This window comes from Gallus gallus, chromosome 3 (assembly GCF_016699485.2).
Source record: "Gallus gallus isolate bGalGal1 chromosome 3, bGalGal1.mat.broiler.GRCg7b, whole genome shotgun sequence".
NCBI lineage: Eukaryota > Metazoa > Chordata > Aves > Galliformes > Phasianidae > Gallus > Gallus gallus.
This window is the reverse complement of record NC_052534.1, coordinates 60,101,241-60,125,772: the sequence shown is the minus strand read 5'-3', so window position 1 is coordinate 60,125,772 and position 24,532 is coordinate 60,101,241. Positions and strand designations below refer to the sequence as shown.

General features: G+C 35.6%; 1 protein-coding gene across 2 annotated transcripts in view; it reads left to right on the top strand.

Annotated features, from left to right (window-relative positions):
* NKAIN2 (Na+/K+ transporting ATPase interacting 2) overlaps window positions 1–24,532 on the top strand; it is a 517,562-nt gene that overhangs the window by 290,025 nt on the left and 203,005 nt on the right. The window lies entirely within an intron of this gene.

Genomic DNA, 24,532 nt, shown 5'->3' with positions numbered 1-24,532 from the left:
TCTTAGTGGTTACGGTGTGAAAGGCCTTCCTGAAGTTCAGGAGGACAATATGTTCTCTCCTCATTTGTCATACTTGTGACATCAGTATAGATGGTTATCAGATTGGTCAAGCATGATCTCCCCTTGATGAATCTATGCTAATGATTTTCTTGTCCTTCACGTGTCAGGAAATGGTTTCCAGGATTAGTTGTACCATCACATTCCCAGGTATCAAGGTGAAGCTGACCAGGCTTTAAGTTTCCTTGTCCTCCTTCTTGCCCTTCTTGAATATAAGACTGATGTTTGCTTTCCTTTAGTCTTCGAACACTTCTCTGAGTTGCCACAATCAATGAAAGGTTATCAAGAGTGTCCTTGTAATGACATCTGCCAGCTCCCTCAGCAATTGTGGGTGTGTTCTATCAGAGACTTAGGTATTTTGCTTAGGTATTCCCTGTCCTTAACCTCTTCCACCCGTGGTACATCTTACTTGTTCCAGCTTTTCCATCTGGTCTCTGGAACCATGGTGAGTTACAGGCATGTAAATAGGGGCTCAGGGAAACAAGCAAGGCACTCTGGTTTCCAAGGCTGATAATGTGGCTCCTGCTCTTTCTCAGAGGAGCATGGCACAGTGTTCTGCTATCCTCCCATGCCTATGTGGCGTGCCCCTTTTCACATAATTTCTCATATCATTTTTTTCTTTTGCACTTCCCATGTTTTCCTAAATGCATGACTGATAATGGACTAAAACGCTTTGGAGATCCCTACTTCCCTGCCTAGACTACTGACACCGCTCACTACTAGATAGACAAAATTACATTTAAACTGGTATTAGTGTGTAAAGTTTCTTAGTAATTTCTGAAAATTTATGTTCTAGCAAAAAAAATTCCTTATGCTTTTTTAAAAAAAAAATCCTGAATTTATTCATTTTCAACAGATCTGTTTTCAAGAAAAAGAGAAAGAATGACAATGGTAGAGTTTTCATTTATAAACACATTGAAAAACTACTTTATATTTTCAGTTGGAGGTCACATAGTCTATTTGATTCTCCCCCTTCATTGATTATCATTATGTTTCAGAGCAAGGCAGTGATGCTGTGCATGAAATAAATTGAAAACCTTCCTACCATGTCCACGAAACAATGGATGTCAGTTTTGAAAATCTTATACAAAAAGTCATACCAACATGCAAATGAATAATAAGCATTTAGATTTTCAGCTCAGAGCATTGAATAGACACTTAAAAAGACAAATGAAGTAAGTGCATGCTTCAAAGCAAAGAGCAGTGTCAAGGATTTATGCCTCTATATTGATTGATACTACAGAAAACACTCATAATAAGAAAAATAAAAAGACTGCATGAAAAATTCAAAGCATAAGATCTGATCTGAAGATTTCCGGTAGTGAGCACAGGTTATATATTCAGCCTACTTACAAATTTGGGGGTATATTTTTATTAATGATTCTTTCTTTTCTGCAGTACTTCGTGATGGGCTTCGTAGCACATATTAGACAAGGTAAAAAAAAGAGGGGGGGGGGAAGGAAATTCTTGAATTTTAAGTCCTTTACTTTTTAGAATTAGATATTAAACTGTAGAAACATAAAACTCTTGTATTTTATACATAAAAAGTCAGGCAGTACTACGTTATGTTTGAAGTCCTTTGGGAAGATGATTTACTTACTATTATAACTAAAAAAAAAAAGCAGCAAATTCCATATTCATATATTGTTGATGTATTTAGAATATACCTATGAGTCTAGAATGTTCTTTCTCTTTTCCTCCTCTGCTTAGATGATGTTCAGTTACATGTAGCAGAATTATACGAGCTTTCCAGCTTTTTAGTAATATTTCTTCAGAAATACTATTTCTTGTGCATAGAGAGAAATAATATTTAATCCATTTTTAACACTCGGTTAGCTAAATGATACTTTAAAATATCATAAAATGTATACTGTATTATAGCATCTATACTAAGTAGCTTATTTGTGCATGCAGAATATTTTCCCTGATATTTAACTAAAATGATTTTCCCAAATTTCTTTTACTTTTCCCTAACAGTCATGACAAACGTTATACCATCTACACACTGAAAGACTTCTATCATGCTGAGTTTGGTATTCTTTTTGTCCATGGTATAAACCATAGCATAAACCAGGGAGAAAAATCACCCAAATCATAGTTGAAAATATTGAGCTGGATGTGGGATGGATAGCGCCCTTCAACTTCAAACTGCTTCTCAGCTTAATAGACGAACACTGATAAATACTTTTTAAGAACAGGTTTCAAAACAGCTGTGCATTTGTTTCATGGTGATTTACATCCATTATGTCCTATTCTAGATTGTATATAAGTGATTCTAACACATGACCAAGTGGTAGAACCCAGAATAAATTCAAGTGTGTCCTACCTACTAATCTGCTTGCACAAAGTCACCACAGCCAACTCATCTGTCACATATGAAGGGGGAAATTTGTCTTATTATGAACTGGTAAGCTCATATAATGTCATTTTACTGTTATTTCAAAAGGACACAGAGATAGATAATTAGTAATTTTGCCACAGAATCTCAGGAATGAAGACAGTCACTAGTCTAAAACAAACAAACAAACAAAAAAAGTCTAGCTGTCTTTCTGATTTCTGTGGTTGTTCTTTCAGCTTTTTAATTAATTCATCTAAGAAGGGGGAGAAATTTCAGGTGAGGTTGCATACTGACTGAAGTCAGTGCATGGGGCTTTTTATTCCATTGACTAAAATGAGGACAGAAGCTGACAGAGACTTTTCAAGGGTTTCTCAAAGTGTCAAGCCTTATCCCTAAAAGCATGATGATGTCTTGAAAATTCCGCATATAAAAAACAATTGCATAATAGCAGATTTCAGTTTCACTGATATGATAATCATGTTATGTAGCATGCACCCTGCAAACATTCGATGTCTTAACTGTCAGTGTAAGGCATGCATAGATAATTTCTATCCTCCATTTAACATCAAAAACATTGTTAAATTAATTTTAGGAAAAGAAAAATAAGACAAACTGGTATTTATTATCACAAAACACAGATAAACATATGAGTAATAGTATGAGTTCTATTTCGCTTTTTGGCTTTCAGATTTCAGTGAGCTTGGAATAATAAAAGATGTGCAAATGTTGGGGGTCTGAATATGTACACGAATAAGAAAACATTTATTAATCTATTAAATATCATCTGCTCACTGAATAAGCCATCAATTTATCTGCAGAAGAGGAGTAGGATATGGTAGTACAAATCACTGGACTTAACATTGGGAAATTTTAGTCCATTTTTCAGCTCTGACCCAGACTAACTGTAAGTTGAAGCTTTGTCTAAATTTCAGCTCCCAATTCTTGCCACCATTAAACAAAGGTGATTGTAGCCACTTGCATGAGGATAGTACCACAGTGAAGTTCAGCTCAGGATATCTCAAGGGCCATGCAGTGTGACTCGAGACATCTTATCCTGATGATTCACCATGTCTAGACATGTTTGCATTGCTGGATTGAAGCTTAGCTCATATAAAGGAGCCTCATTAGGTTTTCCCATGTATGAAAAAATATCCAGTTTCACTATTCCATCAGTGAAAAAATATCCAATTGCTAACAAGGCAAGTAGTTAAAACATTTCTTCTGCTAGATTGTTGACTACTACAGTTATTATACTCATGTTCAAACAGTTTGTATAATTTTTTGGGAAAGATAAAATCTCTCCTAGGTTATTCTCTCATTGGAAACTCTTCACCGCTCAATAACAGACAGTCCATTTGGTCCAAATATATTTTTCTTTTCATTGATTAAATGAATATAATTGAATTAGATGAGTCTATTTATTTGGCATATTGAATTTGCCAAGCTAAGGGGCATTTGCTTTCTTTAAAAAGCTGGTAAGAGTAACTGAAAAGATAAGGGGAAATAAAAAATGAGATTTCTCACTTAGATTGGTATCTTTAACTTCTTTCTGTGTCATTTGAAAGAACTGTCCTGAAAAGTCACCGATGAAAAATTAAGCTATTTCAAGGTTTTACCAATTTGTATACCTATGTATTTGAAAATGATGTTTACTTGGTTACTAATACCAGACCCATTCAAAAATTTTGCTGCGAGATGTGTGGCAGAACTCTTGTAATGATTTCTTTCTTCAGGGCTTTGGGTGAGTAAATATGGAGAACAGATCCAAAGAACAGATCAGCAATGTAAGCTGTTCTATACTAACTTAGGACAATTGTAATTGTTTTCGTAGAATCATAGAACGGCTTAGGTTGGAAAAATACTTATTATCTTTCAAAAATATGTTTCTATTCAGACACTCGCTTCCACCCTTAAAGCAGGTGTTTTACCTCCTCGTTCATATACTGTTGTACTGGTTAATAGTTTAGATTTATGGAAGAAAAGAGGTGTGTTTTCCAAACCTACGTTAACACTTCTGGATATATTTCACTTCACTTTTCATAGAATCATAGAAGTGTAATAATTGAATGTAAAATATTATAGAATGGCTTAGGTTGGAAGGGACCTTAAAGATCACTTGCCTGGCTGTAGATAGGGTTGCCACCCACCAGCTAAGGCTGCCTGGGGCCCCATTTAACCTGGCCTTGGATGCCTCCAGAGATGAGGCATGCACAAGTGAGATATTACTAAATAATAAATAAACATATATGGACCAGAAAGTATAAAACAAAAAGATAATCTGTCCTCTGTAAGCGAAGATTAGGTTTGAGGCCATCTACAGAATATCAAGGTACACAAGCTCACGGGACCTGACAAGATCCGTTCATAGGTTCTGAGGGAACTGGTGGATAAAGTTGTCAAGCTGCTATCCGTCATATTTGAAAGGTCATGGCAGTCTTGTCAAGTTCCCACTGACTGGAAATGAGTAAATAATTTCAATTTTCAAGAAGGGGGAAGAAAAAGAAGATCCTGAGAACTACAGGCCTGTTGGTCTCACCTCTGTGCCTGGCAAGATCATGGATCAGATCCTCCTGAAGGCCCTACTAGAGCACCTGGAAAATAAATTGGTTATTGATGGTAACCAGCATGGCTTCACCAAGGGCAAATTGTGCTTAGCAAACTTGGTGGCTTTTTATGATGGAGTTACAGAGTCAGTGCATAAAGGAAGAGCAACTGATATAATCTTTTTGGACCTGGATGGTTGCACTCAAAGTGTTGTGGTCAATGACTCAATGTCCAAATGGAGACTGGTGGTGAGTGATGTTCCTCAGAGATCAGTTCTGGGCCCTATGCTATTTAAAATCTTTGTAGTTGACATGGATAGTAGAATCAACACCCTCAGCAAGTTTGCCAACAACACCAAGCTGAGTGGTGCAGTTTACTCACTAGAGGGAAGGGATGCCATCCAAAGGGACCTGGACAGACTTGAGAGGTGGGCCCATGACAACCCCATGAAGTTCAACAAGGCCAGATGCAAGTGCATCTGGATCAGGGCAATCCCAAGCACAAACACACTGGGCTGAAAATAGCTTGAGAGCAGACCTGAGGAGAAGGATTTGGGAGTGTCATTTGATGAAAGACTCAACATGAGCCAGCAATGTGTGCTTGAAGCCTAGAAGGCCAACCACATCCTGGGTTGCATCAAGAGAAGCATGGCCAATCAGGTCAAGATAAGGGATTCTGCCCTTCTACTCCGCTGTTGTGAGACTCCACCTGGAGTACTGCAACTAGTTCTGGGGCCCCCAGCATTAGGATATCAAACTGTTGGAGTGTACCACAGGAGGGCCACAAACATAATAATAGGACTGGAGCACTTCTGCTGGAGACACAACATGAAAGAGTTTGGGCTCTTAGCCCTGGAGAAGAGAAGGCTCTGGGGGGACGTTACAGCAGCCTGCCAGTACTTGAAGGGGGCCTACAGGAAAGCTGGGGAGGGACTTTTTATAGGGCAGGTTACAACTTAAAGGGGAGATGGTTTTAAACTGGATGAGGGTAGATTTAGACTAGATATTAGGAAGAAATTATTTACTGTGAGGGTGCTGAGACACTGGAACATGTTGCCCAGTAAGGTTGTGAATGCCCTCTCCCTGGACACTTTCAAGGCCAGGCTGGGTAGGACTTTGAGCAACCTGGTCTTGTGGGTGGTGTCCCTGCCTATAGCAGGTGGGTCAGAACTAGGTGATCTTAAAGATCCCTTCCAACCCAAACCATTTTATGATTCTATGATAATTTTCACAAGGGAAGAACTTGCCAACTGATTGTAGGAGGATTTGCTCCAGGGTCTTTGCTTCAGCAAAATGTTCAGTGTTGGTCAAGAAAAAGTGTGAATAAAGTGAGGTGACAGCAACAGTTAAAGGTGCAAAGTGGTTCAAGTTAGTGAAAGAGAGATAACAGACAATAACAGGCAAATCTTGCAACATCGGACAGTAATCTCGGAGATGAAATTGAACAATGTTAAGAACAAAGTAGCCCTTATAGTACAATTCCACCTTGATAAACACACCAAGATAGTCTTAAATAAGTTCTTACCACTTAGAAAAAAAGATCTACTCTGTGGTTAGGTCTCTAAAAGCATCAACTAAGCACTGGAAAACAATTTTTAGATCTGCTATGAACAGAGAAGAATACCAAGTAAGGAATAATATTATTCTATTTTCAAAAAAAACATGGTGCAGACCAGAATTCACTACTTTGTTCAGTTCTATTAGTCAGTATCAAAAGTAATAAAACAGCTCAAGAGAAAGGAATAGAAATGAGTGAATATTTGTATGGGGGTTGACTGTCACTGCTTCATGGAATAAAGAGTATTTTCCTCCAGTATCTCCTTAACACTGTGTGTCAGGGCTGCAGTTTTAATATAGGCTATGACTACCCTGTTCTTTTGTTTTCAGAAAATTTAGCATGTTTTAGTTTGTTGCTTGTGAATATTTTCCTCTTAACAGCAAGAACTGAAAAAAACCACACAAACAGACCAAAAACAACAACAACACCAAAACCATAAAAAACCCCTCAAGGACAAAGACATCTGGCCAAAATTGTTTAGGACGTGTCTTGTATTTACTTGTTTTTGCTTTTGTAGTTGTTGAATCACCCTACCTACCTTCTCCCTCTCCTCTTCTGCTCTAGTAGAGCAGAGAGGAAAACAGCAACGATAATCCTCTTGGACTGAAATATTTTACACTTGTTTGGTAGGTGATAAATGCTGCATTCCAAGGGGATTAGCACAGTGAAACTTCACTAAACAGTGAGATTATTTGCATGCACGTTAACTAATTCAGAGCCTTGTTGTATTAATGGTAGTGTCCATACTTTTTGTTCTGTGGAAAAGATAATATAGGAACAACAGCCATTATCAAGTTAACCAGAAACTGTTTTTTGTAAGAAATTACAGTGCTCTACTGCAATCACTGTAAACATACATAATTGTTTTGTTCACAAGTTTACACTAATCTGTGAACTTCAATTAAATCTGAACTGAGTTAGTAACATGTACTTTGTCTTTGTGGGAAGTGAGACACTTTTAGGCAGCTTAATGTTCTAAACCAGATGGAACATCTGTAATGATCAGCATTACAACCACCATAAAATCTTAATAAACATATCTACCAATAAACACACAGGGTATTATATTCCAAGTGAAACATCTCTCCTTTTAGTGGTTTCCTATAATTTCTTTAGACATTTCAATATCATTAAAACCAGTCCTTAAAAGTCATACTAAATTTTCAAGAAAGGCAAATGAAACAGTATTTTGTATTTCCTCCCCAAATCTATAAGCATTTAAAAATATTGTTGTGAGAATTCAGGCTTATTTCTTCCAGAGTGAAAATGTAATAACTAAAGCATGCTAGAAAGAAGAAATCAATTTGATGATTACGAGCTGTTTTAACTCCATTTTTCCAGATATGTCAAGTTTATGTTTTAACAAATGCTATTGCCTGGAATTACGTCAGTCTCTATAGAATGCCTTATTCTAACACTGAATTCAAACAATATTAAAGGATTTAAAGGGTAGTAAGGAAAGAGCAAAGTGCAATTTTTTTCTGGTTCCTTGATATACAAGCACAAACAGTAATCAAACATCTTATGGCTAATATACATTTATGGATGTTTGATATTTTATTTCATTTTCAGTCTACTGTTACATACTCTCCTCGGTCTTGTCCTAATGGCCAGGCAGAAGGCTGCAGAGGATCACCAGGAACAAAGAACACAAAGAACCTACTATCACATCTACTGCTAGATAGTAGCTAGTACAGCTTCCAAATGGTATTATAAGAATAATTTGAATTTAAGTGCTTTATGTTAGAACTGAGTGCTCCCTTTGTAACCCTATCAGCTACCTGATATGAAAATAGTTCTCTTCATCCCCATTTCTCTGACAGAGACTGAATACCTTGTTGATTTTTCTAAGCCTTGCTTTGAACAGAATTATATGTACCATAAAGCACCGTTGTAAGATGAAGTCCAGTGAACTGATGCCAATAGATTGCAGCGTGCTTGCTCATACTTGAAGATTGTTTGTCTTGGTAATCATTAATGGGGTTTATTGCCATACTTGATCTCAACACTGAAACATTTGAAGGAAGAAGGAGTTGCATAATTAAATTTCACTTCCTTTTCAGATTTCTTTTTGTGCAGTTCATCTTTTATGAACATAGAATCACAGACTGAGAAAATGCATCCATGTTGTATGGATATCATTGATAAACAATCTAGTGGAGAAGATGAGAGAATGATAGACAAGGCTGACAGAGAGTAGTCAGCCTACATGTTGTATGATTGCTGGGAATAATTATTGATTTTTGCTTTACCAGTTTCTTATGCAGGTATTTTCTCTAGTGACATATCAAGTACTTAGGCTATATATACTCTAGGCTGCTCAAGGAGAAATCTTTTCTACCTATTTATCTATCCATATATCTATCTATCTATAATTCCATTGATGTGTTAAAAAATAATAATAAAGCAAAAAAAGTACTAGCTAGGGTAAAATCCAGGAAAGGATGAAATTAAGGATAAACTGAGGATATTTTCTGTATTTATTGCCTTGACATGAAGTACACAGTTTAAATGGTAGGCAATGCATTTAAAATAAATAGTAAGCAAGGAGAGGAGAATCATAATAAGTCACACTACTATGTTTTTCTGAAGAAAATGTCTGGTTTACCAGTGATGATTAATAAGACCTTGACTTTAATGTTAAAATATTGTAATTTTTTTTTGCCACGTTATATAGAAACCCATAAAAAATGCATTTACATTATTTGGCTTAGAATAGGTTATTTCATGGCTTTGTTCTGAATGCAATATGAAATGCCCTTATGATGGGAGAAGATAAAATGATTCCTCCTCTGCTGATTTAGGCTATAACATTTAAGTGCTGCAGTATCTGGAGAAACTGTCTGCATCTTAGTGGTAATTGTTAGTAATTTGTTGGGCTGCTAAAAATTTTCATGACATATGCAAAATAGAAGAATAAAACATTTCCACATTAATGCTGCAAAACTAAAAAATATGTTAATATTTTTGGAGAAATTATTTGATTACTAACGCAGAAACATTCCTTTTCCCAGAGTGAAAGTTTTTAGCACTTTAGACAAAAATAATACTTGTGGCAATAAAAATGCAGAATGTCTGTAGATGTATTTAATATATTTCCATGTAGATGAAATATCAGGTGATTTTACTTTCATATTAGTATGCCTAAAAGTCCACAAAAATGTTTATGGAAGATGTTATCTCATACCCAAAGTTACATCTCCATCACCAAACTGAAAGATGGAGAAAGTTCAGTGGAACTAGTCAAAGTTTTCTTAAATAAGTCCTCTAATGAGGAGTTTGTATAAATTTCCTCTCTTTGCTTAAAGCAAAAGTCATACTAAATCATTAAATAATGGGTATGGTGCTTGGAGGTGTTGCTTGTTTTCCGGAGCCCAATGAAGAAACTTCTCTAGAGATTGCTTGAGTACTGTACCTATTGTGTGAGAATTCTAAGTGTTATGAGTGGAGTGTTTTTTGTGATGGGCACACACCAGCACTAACATTATGCAGGTTATAGAATCTAGATAATAAAAAACTATTGTAAAATTGATTCAATGCAGAAGATCGTCAGTATAAAAAAAATATGTTTTTTCTTCACCAACTCTAATATTTTGAGCCATTTCTGCTTTATCACCAAAATAAATATATTTTTCTTTTCACTGCCTGGTGATTACAATGTTAGTACAAATATGAACAAATTTTTAACGACTGGCATTACTTAATGAGTTTCACTTTTCAAAGCCTTTGAAAGTGTTTAGACATGACTCTTGAGAAAATTTACTAAGAATTAAGATAAATTATCCTACCACATCTTTGTATGGCTAGTGGCATGATGAAAAAAGCAACATTTTAATTTCAGATCCTATACTGAATATAGGTGTTCTTTGTTCTTTCACCTGGAGACCATTTAAGAAAATTAAAATTGGAGCCCTGTATTTAAAGTTTTTTGTAATTCTATGACATCGTAAGAGCTGTGAGGTTGTAGTATATTAATATGCTTCACAGCAAGTCATTTTGCTAAAATACTCTAGCATCTTTCTTTTACCTTGTGGATCATAGAAACCAATATGGTTTTCACCAGAGTGAGAAGTACATCTATTGTTTAAGAGGATGAAATGTATGATTATTGAATGTGGTCGTTAGATAATATTTTTTTGTCTTATACATTTCAAAAAATGAGTTGCAGACAGGATATCATCAATAATTATAAAATGATGCTACTAATTATGAATATTGTAGTATCTCTTAATATGTGTAAAAAATGTAACTACTGTAAGTATGCACCTGCCTGTGAAAATTCTAGCAAGTGAAAAGAAAGCAATGTAGGAGTAGGGAGTGTTGCAAAAGAGCTTGGCTGTTGTAAAGTAAAAGCTATAAAATATTTTCAGATTAGAATGATGTAGCTTTTTGTTGTTATTGTAAAGATAAGATATTTAAGTAACCTAGTTTAAAAATAATGTGACCTGTCTTACCAGAACTATGATATTCATGAATTTCTTCTGCTTTATAATGGGAAAATCTTTCCACTCAGTTCAACTTTGCATCAGATTCAGAAGCCATTAAAATGGTAATTCCTCCTGAGAGAGAGAATAAGTCCATATTTTGTTGGGGGAAAGTAAAAAGGTCAGAGGCCTTTTCTGAAGTGTTATGACAATTTATCCTTTACAGTTAGTATGTGCTTTTCTGTTGAAACTTACATACTTGTGATCTGAGATGTAAGTAATCAATTTTAAGACTGAGAACTTACTAAGATCCTCTTGTTTGATCTTTTGAATAACACAGTCCTTTGAGTGTCTCTAATCTTCCTAATTATGATGGTACTTCTTATCTTATGGAATGAAACTCACCTGAGTCTTAAAAACTTAGAATAATAGAATCATAGAATTGTTCAGGTTGGAAAAGACCTTCAAGATCATCAAGTCCAAACTTTGTTGGAAAATTCATTGTTCTAAATAACTTGTTCTACAGAGTAGCCATCTCCAGTGTTTTTTTTTTAAAAAAAAAAAGTTCTCTCCTCACATGACTTTTAGTTTCTACTTCCAAGTAGTACTTGTCAGTGAACTTTTCAATTGGCAATAAATTTCTCAAATCATTAGCATGTGCTACTAGGAATTTTGAGTAGTTCTGATCTTTGAATGTTGGGAAGATAAATGCTCTTACAGAACTTGTGGTATGTTGACACACTTTCCTCTAGGAACTGAACTTTTCACCTCATCAGAAGTTTTGACAAGACCTGTTTTCCATAAAACTGTGCTGATTGGCACTAATTACACTACCACTCTTAATTCTTTAGTACTTCTATGTTGCATCAGCTTTTCTGTGACTTTGTCCAGAACTGTTGTTCAGCTAACCAGACTATAATTATTTGGGTAATCTCACCTACCCTCTAAAAAAATGTTACAATAATGACTAGATTTTTTTCCTTTATAAACATTGCATTAGATCTCCATGCAGAATGGAAAGTGTGATTTTGTTAATATGTCCTTGAAAAGGATTCAGATTTTTAGGTCACAGAACGGGATGTTTCACAAAGAACAGAGCACCTGGAGTACAGATGAAAAGGTTGAACATTGCTTGCTTTTCACATAATAGTGTGCATATTGATAATTTCTAGTTTCTGTGAAGGATAGAGCCCTTAAACTCTTCTCTGCACCATGAAGTCAACCCGTATCTCAGATACTATCTCTCAGTAGGATGTTTTTAAAACCTCTGCAACCATTCAGCATTATTATCCCTGTCCTGTCTGTTATGGAAGAACCTCAGAGAATGTATGCCCTGGAGAATCCTTGAAGATGGATGAAGATCACTGTATAGGATGTGTTGCTTTCAATGACAAAGGATCAGGCCTGCTTAAACGTATCTAGAAAAGGCACTGCAGTACACTGACTTATTCTGGACCTTCAGTTGTTAATCTCCTTTCTGCAATTACAATCTCAAGGCCAGATCCTCAAATAGGGTGAGTCAGTTTTCATAGATAACGCTATCTTGAATGCCTTGCTGCAGCCATGAATTTCACAGGAGCTGAGCAATCACCTTCATTGTGATGTGGCAATACTATTTTGCTTTGACTCCTGCGGAACTACAGTAATTACATGGCATTGCCAAAAATGAATACAACAAGGGGTGCCCTTTTCAGTCCTACTGAAAGAAAAAAAAGAAAAAAAAAAACAGAAAACAGTCGCAATCAGGAATAATAACAACAAACAAAAATAACTTCAGAAAAAAATTCCAGTATTCCATCCTGGTTATTGCCTTTCAGTTTTGTACTTTTAGGAAGAAAAGCTTCTCCAGTTTACAAACACAGCCTTCTCTTGTGCAATAAATAAGGTTGGTACATAAAAAGAGACCAAATACGATTTTTAGTTATTTTCCCAGCTAATCAGATATACATTTTAGTGCCATCCTGATTTTATAAAAATAGTTTGAAGACAAGTGCTCTTGAAATATGTCAGCAAAAATATTATACCAGAAGTCTTCCCCCCAAGCCACCCTCCCTCCCCCCCCGCCAAGATTGCAATTCATTTTAAATTAGCAAAATTCTGAATGTACAGAATTGAAAATAAAGTACAATGATTCTGGTTACTGTGTGGAATATGAAAACTAGAAACAAAATCTATTTGATTATTCAGATTAACAGAAATACTATTAAAGTGTATAAAAGTCATAAATGAATTTTGGAGAATGTAAAATATGATTTGCATAGTATGTCACATAGCAGATATTACTTTGAGCAATGGTTAGGCCATGTTCATGCACATGTACATACAATTTGCAGAATGTAATACACAGTTTTTCTCTAATCCACTAATTACAAAGTGCAAATAAAATTATTTTTAAAGTTGTAAAGAGACTAAAACTCCTTGAATGTCAACTTTTTAAAATAAGTGTATCACAGTGATCAGCCATTAGAAAGTTTCAAATTAATTCATACTTTTATCTGAAACCTACTTGCCTATTCTTCTATGTATAGATTTTGTTTGTCTTCCTTCCAGAATTAGTCTCTGGGATACTCCAAACATTCAAGAGCACTTATTAGTTACTTATTTGTGGTCAGAAGCTGTGAATCCTTAATAGTAGAAATCCATGTACTGTCCGACTTTGTGTTCAATGTGCTCTGCATTTCAAATGGACAATTTCATGTTTTGGAGGCAACTATTTAGCATAAAAATCTAAACACAGTGTCATTCTGGGCAAATCATAGACCTTGATCCAGTTTGTATCACTGTACCCTTTTGTTCTCCATCAAAGCTGCCTGAATAAATTTTATTACTGCATGCCATATCACCCTGCTTGTTATATAAACAATATAAATAAATAAATAAATAAATCTGTCATAACCCAATGAAGGCATAGTTTTATCTGCAAACACTGTGTAGAAGCCATGCATTCATATGGTGATAAGGTGATAAACGGAAGACTTCTATTTCATCCTTTAGTGCACTTCGGTTTCCTTTACCATACTGTCAATAGATTGTGTTGCAAACTTCTTGTAATGCTATATAATTTGAAAAGATGTCTTTGTTTAAATGGAGTTTTAGTTATGATTTCATAAGTACATAAAGCTCTATCTAAGGATTCTCATAAAATCACTATTTTAAACTAGGTTCTCAACATTTGATGTAACACTTGGAAAACTGCTAACATACCATTTGTGTTCAGAGTGGCTTTTAACTGTAAGACTCTTGATGATATCTTTGAAACCATCAGATGCATATTTGGACTCTACAGAGCCAGTAGTATATGACTGTGGGAAAATAAGACTGTGGGAAAGCAAATGCATATATAATTTTTTTTTTAATTTACTTTTTAAGCTAATTAACTGAGGAAACAAGCTTGACGTCACAGTGCACTCAGTTCTCTCTTCTTCCTTTATTTTAGTTATTTCTCCATTTCAAATGAAGGTGAAAACAATGCATTCTTTATCAATATTTTTATTTTCTTCTCTTTTTCATACATTTTAAGAATAGGGAAACATTGATCGTATAAATTCTCATTGAGAGCTTAACTCCAAAGGTTTTGGCACTATAATAAGACATAGATGTGAGTGGTTATTTACAGCTAGTGTCAGCAGCAGAGGAGTAATCATGGATGATCTGTCAAGTGTCAATATAGAAAAGAGACAAAAGATGCTTGAACTTAAGATTCTTCTATGTCAAGTTAGTATTTCTGAAGTAACTTTTTTTTCATAAGTCTGTTCTTTTTTGGTTGTATGGAAAAGCTGATGAATAGATGCATTAAAAAATACTTTAAAATAATTTAAAAATTTCCACAACGTGTTAAATAGAAGTGATGTAAGTGGAACAACTTCCAAGATGCATTGTGCTGGCACATTTGGAAGTAACTTATGTTAATTGTATAGTCAGACATATTATTCTGTAAAGATTTGCAAAGGAAAAAGTCTTGTACCCTATTTTCCTCTTAAGAAACTGATGTTTCAGATGATATTTTAGACAACTGACAGAATTATGACAGGATAGATTTGAGGAAACTGAAACCTAGTTAACTGAGATACTTTTTTTCATACTCTGATTTGATTAATATCTGTTTAATCACTTCAGATGAAAGGTGAAAGCTAATTCTTTTTCTTGGCTCTATATTCAAGGATAGAAAAACTCAGTTGTGAGGGATGAACAGAATAAAAACATAGAGAATGCAAAAACAAATGACAGATGGCAAACAGTAGGAAAAAATCATCATATCAACAGGCAGGTTTTTCTTTCTGGTGAAAAGTTAACAACTTTTTTTCTTGCTTTTATTCTTTCTATTCTGTTTAGGATCCAGATCTTGGAATTTTTACCATATTTTGCTCAATTTTTATATTGTAGAGTGAATTATAATTCACTTGGGAATGGGAAGTGTAAAAGTGAAACACCCTTATTGCTCATCTTGAATAAAAGACAATTTCCAAAGAAAAGTTACAAGGATAAAGGCTTGTTTCTTTTACTGAATCTTGCATGGAAGAGAGGAATTAATTGCATGCAGGTTTAGTTTTCAGGTCCAGTGGAAAGCAAGAGCAGAAAGAAAGAACGGACATGTTTGGGCAGGGCTCCATGTTCTGGGACACTTCTTATTTTTCAAATTTTTAGATGGAATTTCTTGAATATGAAACTCCATGATCTATACAGAGCTTAACATTCTGAAAATGTGATAGTTCCAGAAAAAAATTGTACCACGGAAAGTAATTTATTATTCAATTTTTTCCTTGATTTTAATAAATTGACAGTAGTGTTTAATTGCTATCTCTATTGTTTTTAGGGGTTGTTTTTTTGTTGTTGTAGCTGTTTGTTTGTTTTTTGGGAGAACTGAGAATATCACTATTGTTCACAAAAGGAAGGAATTTGAATAAACTTCTGTAACAACTGTAAAAAAAAAAGCAATTCTATCTGTAAAAAAGATTGTACATATTTTTGTTTTTATTTTAATATAAATCCACAGCAATATGTATTTTCAGGAAAAGAACACAAAATAATCCTTTATAAAAATATGAGCAATAATGCCCCCGGTACAGGAAGGATGTGGAGCTCTTGGTGCCCTCCAGAGGAGGGCTGCTAAGATGATCAGATGGCTGGAGTACCTCTCCTATGAGGAAATGTTGAGGGAACTGGGATTGTTTAGCTTGGAAAAGAGAAGGCTCCAGGGAGACCTCATTGTGGCCTTCCAATACTTGAAGGGAGCATATAAACAGGAGGGGGAACAGCTGTTTACGAGGGTGGATAGTGATAATACAAGGGAATGGTTTTAAACTGAGACAGAGGAGGTTTAGATTGCATATTAGGAGGAATGTTTTCACTCAGAGGGTGGTGACACAATGGAACAGGTTGCCCAAGGAGGTTGTGGATGCCCCATCCTTGGATGCATTCAAGGCAAGGCTGGATGTGGCTCTGGGCAGGCTGGTCTAGCAGTTGGCAACCTTGCCCATGGCAGGTGGGGTTGAAACTAAATGATTTTTGAGGTCCTTTTCAACCCAGGCCACTCTATGATAATGCTTTCAAAACATGACACTACGCTGCAAATCTCTCTTATTCTCTTCTTCTTGAGGTGCAGCTGATAAAAGAAATATCTGAGGTAGCTCTTACTTACGTTACTCGGTATCTATTTAACATAAGAATCAAAGAGTATGGAAAGATTACATTTATATTTGATATGCTTCTCCCTGAAGAATTACTTCTATAATATATTTACATTTATCTTATTCCTCAACAAGTGAAATTAGAGAAGTCATGAATTCATGTGTCTAATGATAATTCATGTCTTAAATATGTCTTTTTGTCACCATGTTCTGGTTATGATCTAAAATAATAACACAGTTTGTGTCATGACTTAATGTTTACACATTACCCAGTCTGCGCATAGTAAGAGCCTCTCTGAAAGGCTGCCTTTGTAACTAATTCAGTTTTCCTTTAGAAAGTCACTACTTTGACAAAAAGAGTATGTGTAGTGCTTAGTCCTCCTAAGGACTCTTTCTTTTCCTAACAAACTTGCATTTGCAAGCAATACAGTAATTATGCATTAAAACTGATAATATATCAGAAAATAACGTGTGCTAAGGTAAAAAAAAAAAAAAGTGAAAAACCACATAGATTAGAAATAGTTGTGGAAAATTATCCATATAAGGCAAGCCAAGTTTTCTTTAGAATTAGCTTGCCATTGGCAGAGTATTAACAGAACAGAAGGTGAATCAGGCATTTCTGCTCCCCAGCTATTCTTTAATCTGATGGGAGCTGTTCCTTTTATCCTAATGACTTATTTTTGGAATGCCTCATAATCGAATTGCACTGCATCTAATAACTCAATCCTGTCTTTCTAGGAAGAATGTCAACAGTAGTAAAAATAATCCAGAGTAGTTTTATCATGAATTTTCTTCAAATGCTTCACGTAACGTGTCCCTGTTGTTCATTCAGTGTTCTGAAATAATCTTTAAAATGGCACGTACCAAATCCTCAGTCAGCTCAGTGGTTTGCTCCAGATGCAAAATTTGGGGTTTATATCCCAAAATGTGATTTTGCCTTTTCACATTGCAAGAAGGTCCCTAGATATTTCAGTAACTGCAAGTCTTATCTGCACTGATTGTGTGTTTCCTCTGGAAGCTGGCACGCTGAGCTACTGAATGGTTTCTCAGTATTGTGCTGAGACATCGGACTGCTACTGAGCAGAGGGAAGATTGCCAAACAGTGAATCGCTAGTTCTACTTTCTTTAGCACTTGGGATTTTCTTTGGAAAGATCCCAACCAATTATTACACAGGCCAAATTCTGCGTCATTTATGAGATCTGACATGATCACAACCTGAAGAAATACAGATGAAAAGACCTTCCTATCATTACCAGCATCCACAAGCAAAGTAAATATTTTCTGTTCAAATCTACTTCCAAGAAGACGTAGTATTTGATGGATATAATTATGTTAATTTAGCATGAACACAGGACTGGATGTGGAGCTATATTTGCAGTTTATAGACAGTATATCTCAGTATGAGAGTCCTAACAGTCCTAGTGTATCAGATATATGTATGCAGCCATAGTGTCCTGAAGGAAGATGTATCAGAGTTCTGTAACTCAGTTTTTTATTGTGCATCAATTATAGGAAAAAGCAAAAGCAAAAAACAAACAATCCTACCAAAAGAAAAAAAAAAAAAGAGCAGTCTTTCTTTGAAGGGATAATTGAGTACATTTCAAAGAAACTGGAAAGAGACCCTCTATAAATATGTCAATTCAAAGCCATGAAAAAGTCATGGGAAATGTACAAGCCTCTCGCTATAAGAAAACAAAGAAACAAACAAAAAAGAACACCCAAATTTTCCCATCTGACATTACTGAAATAACAGTGGAGCCCATGAGAGTTGTTCCAATCAGAAGGCTAAGGAGAGATGAAAATGAACATGCTGTCTGATAATATGGGAGCCCTAGCCAGGGGATTAAGAAAATCACTCCCACTTTCATTTCAGGCTTAGTAAATATCTTGTAATTTTATATACTGGAATAGCATCCTGGTATGGACTTACAAAGATATATTGCCACTGTATCTACCCCAGATTTCAACAGGCAAGGCTGAGAGATATGTGTTTCAGAACACTTTATTGCTGACAAAAGATGGCATATATCTGAATGATGGGAGAGTTTAAATCAGGCCAAGAAGAGATTCTGATCTCTCATATTCATTGTATGTTGTCCAATCACTATGTCATCAAATACGAAAGAAGAGGCCAAAAAAAGACCAATGCAATTCCATTTTGTAAGTGATCTATCATGAGAGAACTGCATGTTAGGAATTGCTCTAATTAGTTGTTCAAATTTACCTATGGCTTGGTGCCCCACATAGTTGAATTTTGCAAGACAGGTAAAATGCATCGAATGAAAGTAATGAATAAATGAAATGTGCAACAAGTGATATGGTACTGTCCAGATATATATATATCTAAAGACAAAGGTTGGCACCATCTACCTCCTCTGTTTTTGAACGGCAGATTTTCTTGAAAACCATCCTTTCTGACAGTCTGTTTTTCCTACTCACCATCTTAATCTTTCCAAAATCTCTTTGGATTTTCTGTTTTTAAAATGATCTGTTTTTTCTTTCATGGAAGACATTTTGCAATTCATCCCTTCCTCCATATCAAGCTGCCTTTCTCATACAGCTGAATTGCAGTGGTTTGGCTCAGATATTTCACAGTCCTTCACATTGATCACAACCTGTGACCCTCTTCGAGCACCTACAATATATCCAAAGCAACAAAGATGAATCAGGCTAGTTATCATTTATCTGCCTCCTCTTTTTTTTTTCTTTTTTTTTTTTTTCGATACTTCTGTTGTCCTTCAGGGCAATCATATCACCAGCAGGGAAACTGTACTTGTAATATACATGCTTCTCTCTTGAATGTACATGAAAGAAATTACCAGTCTGATTAATATGCTTGGAAATGTTATTCTTCTGACTCATTTTAGGGTGGGAGCAGACAAGTGCCTGAAGAAAGACACTTTTTATTTCTCTTGTGTGTTCTCCAGTCCATAAATAAATGCTGAAGAATATCATCCACCCATAGGCAGAAAACCCTCCCACAAAATGCGAACACAGACTCGCCTGCGTACCATTGTGTGGTACCCATCATCTCAATTCGCTCTGCAATTATGATACCATTTTACTTTACAAAACTGCTGCAATTAGCATCTCTAAACATAGCCCTTTCAAAGTGTGCCGTTTAGCTCAAATTTATCAGCATTTCCATTGTATAAAATTCCATTTTAATAATCCATGAAGGTCAAGCTATTAGCAAGATACACACAAGCTCCCCAAAAGCATGCCTGAAGCACAGTGGAAAATTCATGACACTAAGTGACTTGGCTATAATTCCTTTTCATCTCAATAGCCCTTAAAACTCTCCACATGAAAACAGCAATAACCTTGTGACAGTTGCAGGGCAGTGCATTTTCTGGATATTTGATCACTTGATGTTTTTTAACCTAAGGGTAACGTACAATGTCAGCATATTTGAAAAAAGTTAAAGGCAGAAGTAGACTTCAAAACTGTTTGTTTTTGTGTTCTGTTTTGGATTTTTTTTTTGTTTGTTTTTGTTTTTATTTAGTTTTTCTTTTTTCCCATAGGAACCTTAGAGTAGCTTAAAAAATAAAATAATAAGTAAAAAAAAAAGAATAAAACTATGTAAATGTAAAGAATTTTCATATTCATAGTATTTTCTCTGGGTAGACTGGGTTTTTATAAATACAGAAGTGTCATGGTTTTATGATTTTTTGTTACTGGTATTCCACATCATAACATCATATAGTGCACTGGGAGTTAAAGAGTTAATGCTTCAGTTCTGGGCACCTGTCCAGAAGAGAAGAACTACATATCCCAGCGGACTTTTCATTCAGAGAGGAGATATAACCCCTGGCAAGGTCACGAGATCTACCCTTTTTCAGCTCTCCTCCCTGCTGCTCGACCCACTGCGTGTCTCACCTCAGCATTATGACGAGGCCTTTCCACCTTTCGGACACTCTCTCTCATTATATTTGATTTATTAGCTTCATTTCTAATTATATTGTATTATAGTGTATTATCTTGCATTCCAATACCATATTTAGTAAATTAGTTTGTTTCTCCCCAGATCGTTGCTGCTGTTTTAAATTATTTTGGGGTCCCCTGCTTCCCCTTTCCAGAGGTGCAGATTTGCAATCCCTCCACCCTGCTAGTCATGGAACTGGGCCGAACCAGCCCATAAACAGTTGACAAAAAGAAAATTCATTTCAGTCTGTATCTTCTTTTCTTTTGTCCCACAGTATCATTCCTTAAAAATATTTGTCCAGCTGCCTTTCTGAAATTGTTTCTTTCTACTGCTCCAATGTCTGCATGAGGCTGCGTGCCTCATACATTAATTTCCGTAAGAGGAGAAATTTCATCAGGATTATTTTAACAAATTGTGCTTGAATAGTAAGTTCTGAAAAGTAAAGTATTTGACCACAGCTGCTCTCTGTATTTTAATTTTCACAATGGAAAACAGCAACAGCAAAACAGACACTTTTACACACATTTTTCTTCTGCAAATTATTAGTATGTTTCATGCCATGGATGTAAATTGATTTCTCAGTGTCTTTAGGATTAAATTTAATAGGGATTTTTTTATCGCCCTAATTTTGACCTCTCAGAGATCTTAACATTTATTTTTGGTTTTGCATTTAATTCAGGTGATCAGAAGTTTTTTGTTGTTGATGATGATGTTTTTGTTTTTTTCCACTTACTGTGTGCATGTTTTTGTTTACGAATATTATCTACAGCACAAAATTGGCCTACTGGTACATGTCATTAACAGTGAAAATGTGGCAAGCAAGTAACTACTGTCTAATGATATATACACCTTGATGCAAAATCATATGAATTAATGTTTGAGGAGTTAATAAGAAGAGGTGTAGGGGTTTTCTGCCACCTAGGTCAGTGTTAAGAATGACAGTAGTCAGCTAGGGGAGTAGAAAACAGGCAGCTGATGTTGGTATTCAGTCATTTAGGATAATTAAATAAGACACATGCTCATTACCTCCTGTGCTACCAGTATCGGATTTCAGACACTTTCTCACTTGTAACTTACTGGTATGCATTCTAAGGGGAGCAGTTTGGTAGACTGTGGCATGACATTTTTGTTCCTGAAGAACCAGTTTTAAGCTAGATTTTGCCATGCATTATGTTGTGTCATAATGGTTATCAACATAAATGACTAAATGTTGTCAGTTTTTAGCCATGTTATCTTCTACGGTGTCTGTTTTATCCATTGTTACAGAACATTTTCTATTCTGAATTATTATTACTCTGAATAATCAGCATGACTATGCTGACAGTGATTCTGTAACTGATAAGAAGGGAACTCTATTGTGGTCCACCTCCACAGAACTGCATCTTGCCCAGAGGAATGCAGGGAATAGGGAACGTTGGATCACACCACTACCATAAAGTCACTCATCTGCAGAAGTCATTATCTCCTGTCTTGTCACTTAGCTAGAAGGCTTTGCATTCTTGACCACCCACCCAAAGGGATCAAGAAAATAAAATGGAGAAGTGTTTATGTTCAGTGCAAACAAAAAAACTTGAATCATAATTGTGATTCACGTCCCTAGAATCAAATTCCAGGTCTCCTTTTAGTTGTAATGAATAAAGTCAGAAATGTTGTTTTCTTGTACATGCTTACATATGTTTTTAAGTTTGTTCAATAGGCAGACTTTGTTGGTTCAGTGGGAGACTTTGTGGACCTAACTTGATACTTCTTACATTTTTAATAGGGACAATTATTTTCTTAAGGGCACGAAATTATTCAGTGCTGGGATTAATGAATAATATTTATATAGTGCATGTCAGCTCATAGGCAACTTTGACAGAAGATGTATCAGTAGCTTAACTGGCTATCCTGCACTAAGTAAAAATCCTGAACACCGAATAATTCCAATTTTTTGTGATTGTTTTGTTTGTTTGTTGTTGTTTTAATATATAACAAATTCATAAATCAGACTCAACATTAGAGCAGCAATCTCCATAAATTCTTCCAGTGTATGTACCCTATTTTTTTTCATTTTGCAGTTTATTAAAAATGGAAAAAAGTGAGAGGCAGGGGGATTCCTATTCAATGAAGCAGTACTGTGTAGTGAAAGATTTCTGTGGGGTTTTTTTTGTTTTGTTTTTTGTATTTCTTGGTCAGGGAAAATATTAGGAGAGTCAGAAGTCAAAACCAGAAATGAATGTTCCATGAACTGAAAGTAAATAGTTATTGTAAGATCAGTGGATTCCAAACCTTATATTATTTGCACTTAAGCCCAGTAGAAGGGAACTTGATCAGTATTCCCACTCTATCACCATATCAAGTGTGTGCACGTATACATGTACGCATTTGTCTGGTTAGTGTGAGTCAGATTGTAATTTTTAATGGCAGCATTAAGCCTTGCAAGATGCCCTCCAACAACAAGATCAACTGTGAGTCTTACTTCTACCACCAGCCTCTATGACTTCATATAAAATTCCAGAATTCTGATAAACTGTCATTGGGAAAAATGATAAAGTGATTTATACTCGATTTTGCTAGAAGGGAGAAATGCAGAGGCTGTCATTCTGAGTCTTCAGAACAAATGAGTTACAGTTCATGAGGCAGCTCAATAAGGCTATCATTTCCCATCAGCTTCTATCGCTGACAGCCACAGATTTACTGGATGGGGAAAGGGAAAATGGCTGAGTTTTGGTGCCAGGTGAGTCGGCACTATTACTCCATCAACCAGGCTTGTGTAGACAAGATGCTACCATGAATATTTGATAGACACCTCTTCCCAGAAGTGCCTGTGGAAAGCAGTAAAGCTGTTCTTTCATTTGCTTAAAAAAAAGCTCTCTCTGTCTCTCTGTTTGGATCCCATTGAAAATGTCCATTTGTAAACCACTAAGGTTTCTCTGATTTATTTTGTGTGTGTGCATTTGTTTCATTCAGCAGTCTGTTTTGTGCCACATGGCTTATTTATAGCCCTCGCAGAATGAAATAAAAGAATCCTCAGTCCTCTGGGATTTCATATACAATGCATTTGTCACTATCCATCTCGCAAAATGGCAATATGAGCACAGCCTCAGAGCCACCTGTGCATGCCCAGAGGAAACAGGCCTTTGATCTGCCACAATTACAGATTGTTAGAAATATGTATGTTCCAATTCCAGGCAGAAAAAGAGTCTGGTCAAAGCCGAAGAACTTACTTTCTATATATTCTCATTAAAATAGCTCAACATAACTGACTTCTGTATTATCCCAGCTTTGTATTGCACAAAACTTTCCAGTAGCTTCAAAGAGCTACTGTGCTTACTGCCTGCGTTTATTTCTGAGGATATTTGCAAAGTAGGTTTTCCTAGTTGAAATCCAGATTTTATCTCGCAGATACTCAGATGCTAAAATGTTTAGTTTTAAGTTCTTTTTCATAGAATCGTAGAATCATAGAATCATAGAATCATAGAATGGCCTGGGTTGAAAAGGACCTCAAAGATCATCTAGTTTCAACCCCCCTGCTGTGGGCAGGGTCACCAACCACTAGACCAGGCTGCCCAGAGCCACATCCAACCTTGCCTTGAATGCCTCCATGGATGGGGGACTTTTGTTTAATCTTAATGATCAGTAATGGATTTGTTCCCTTGATGTTGGCATTAAACATTCTCTTAAGCTGGACTGTGGTGCTACAAGGGTGTGATAACACCTGCACAGGTTAAAAAATACAATAATACAACAATATAATGGTAATATATAATACCATAATATATATAATATGCATATTATATTTATAGTATAATGCAGTGATATAAAATCATATAATAATAATATAACAATACAATAATAGAATAATAGAACGCAAGCATTATTGCCTGTTTCTTTCCAAGGGAGATGCACACTTCTTAAGGAGGATTTAACGACAGTTAGAAGCAAAGAGGTAATGTTATGACTCACACTGATACTCCTAATTCAATGTGCAAGTCTGTGTAACTTGTGAGTTAAACACCACTGTCCATTAATCAGTCACCACATCTATCGCATAATTAAGTATAGAAAAAAAAGATGTTT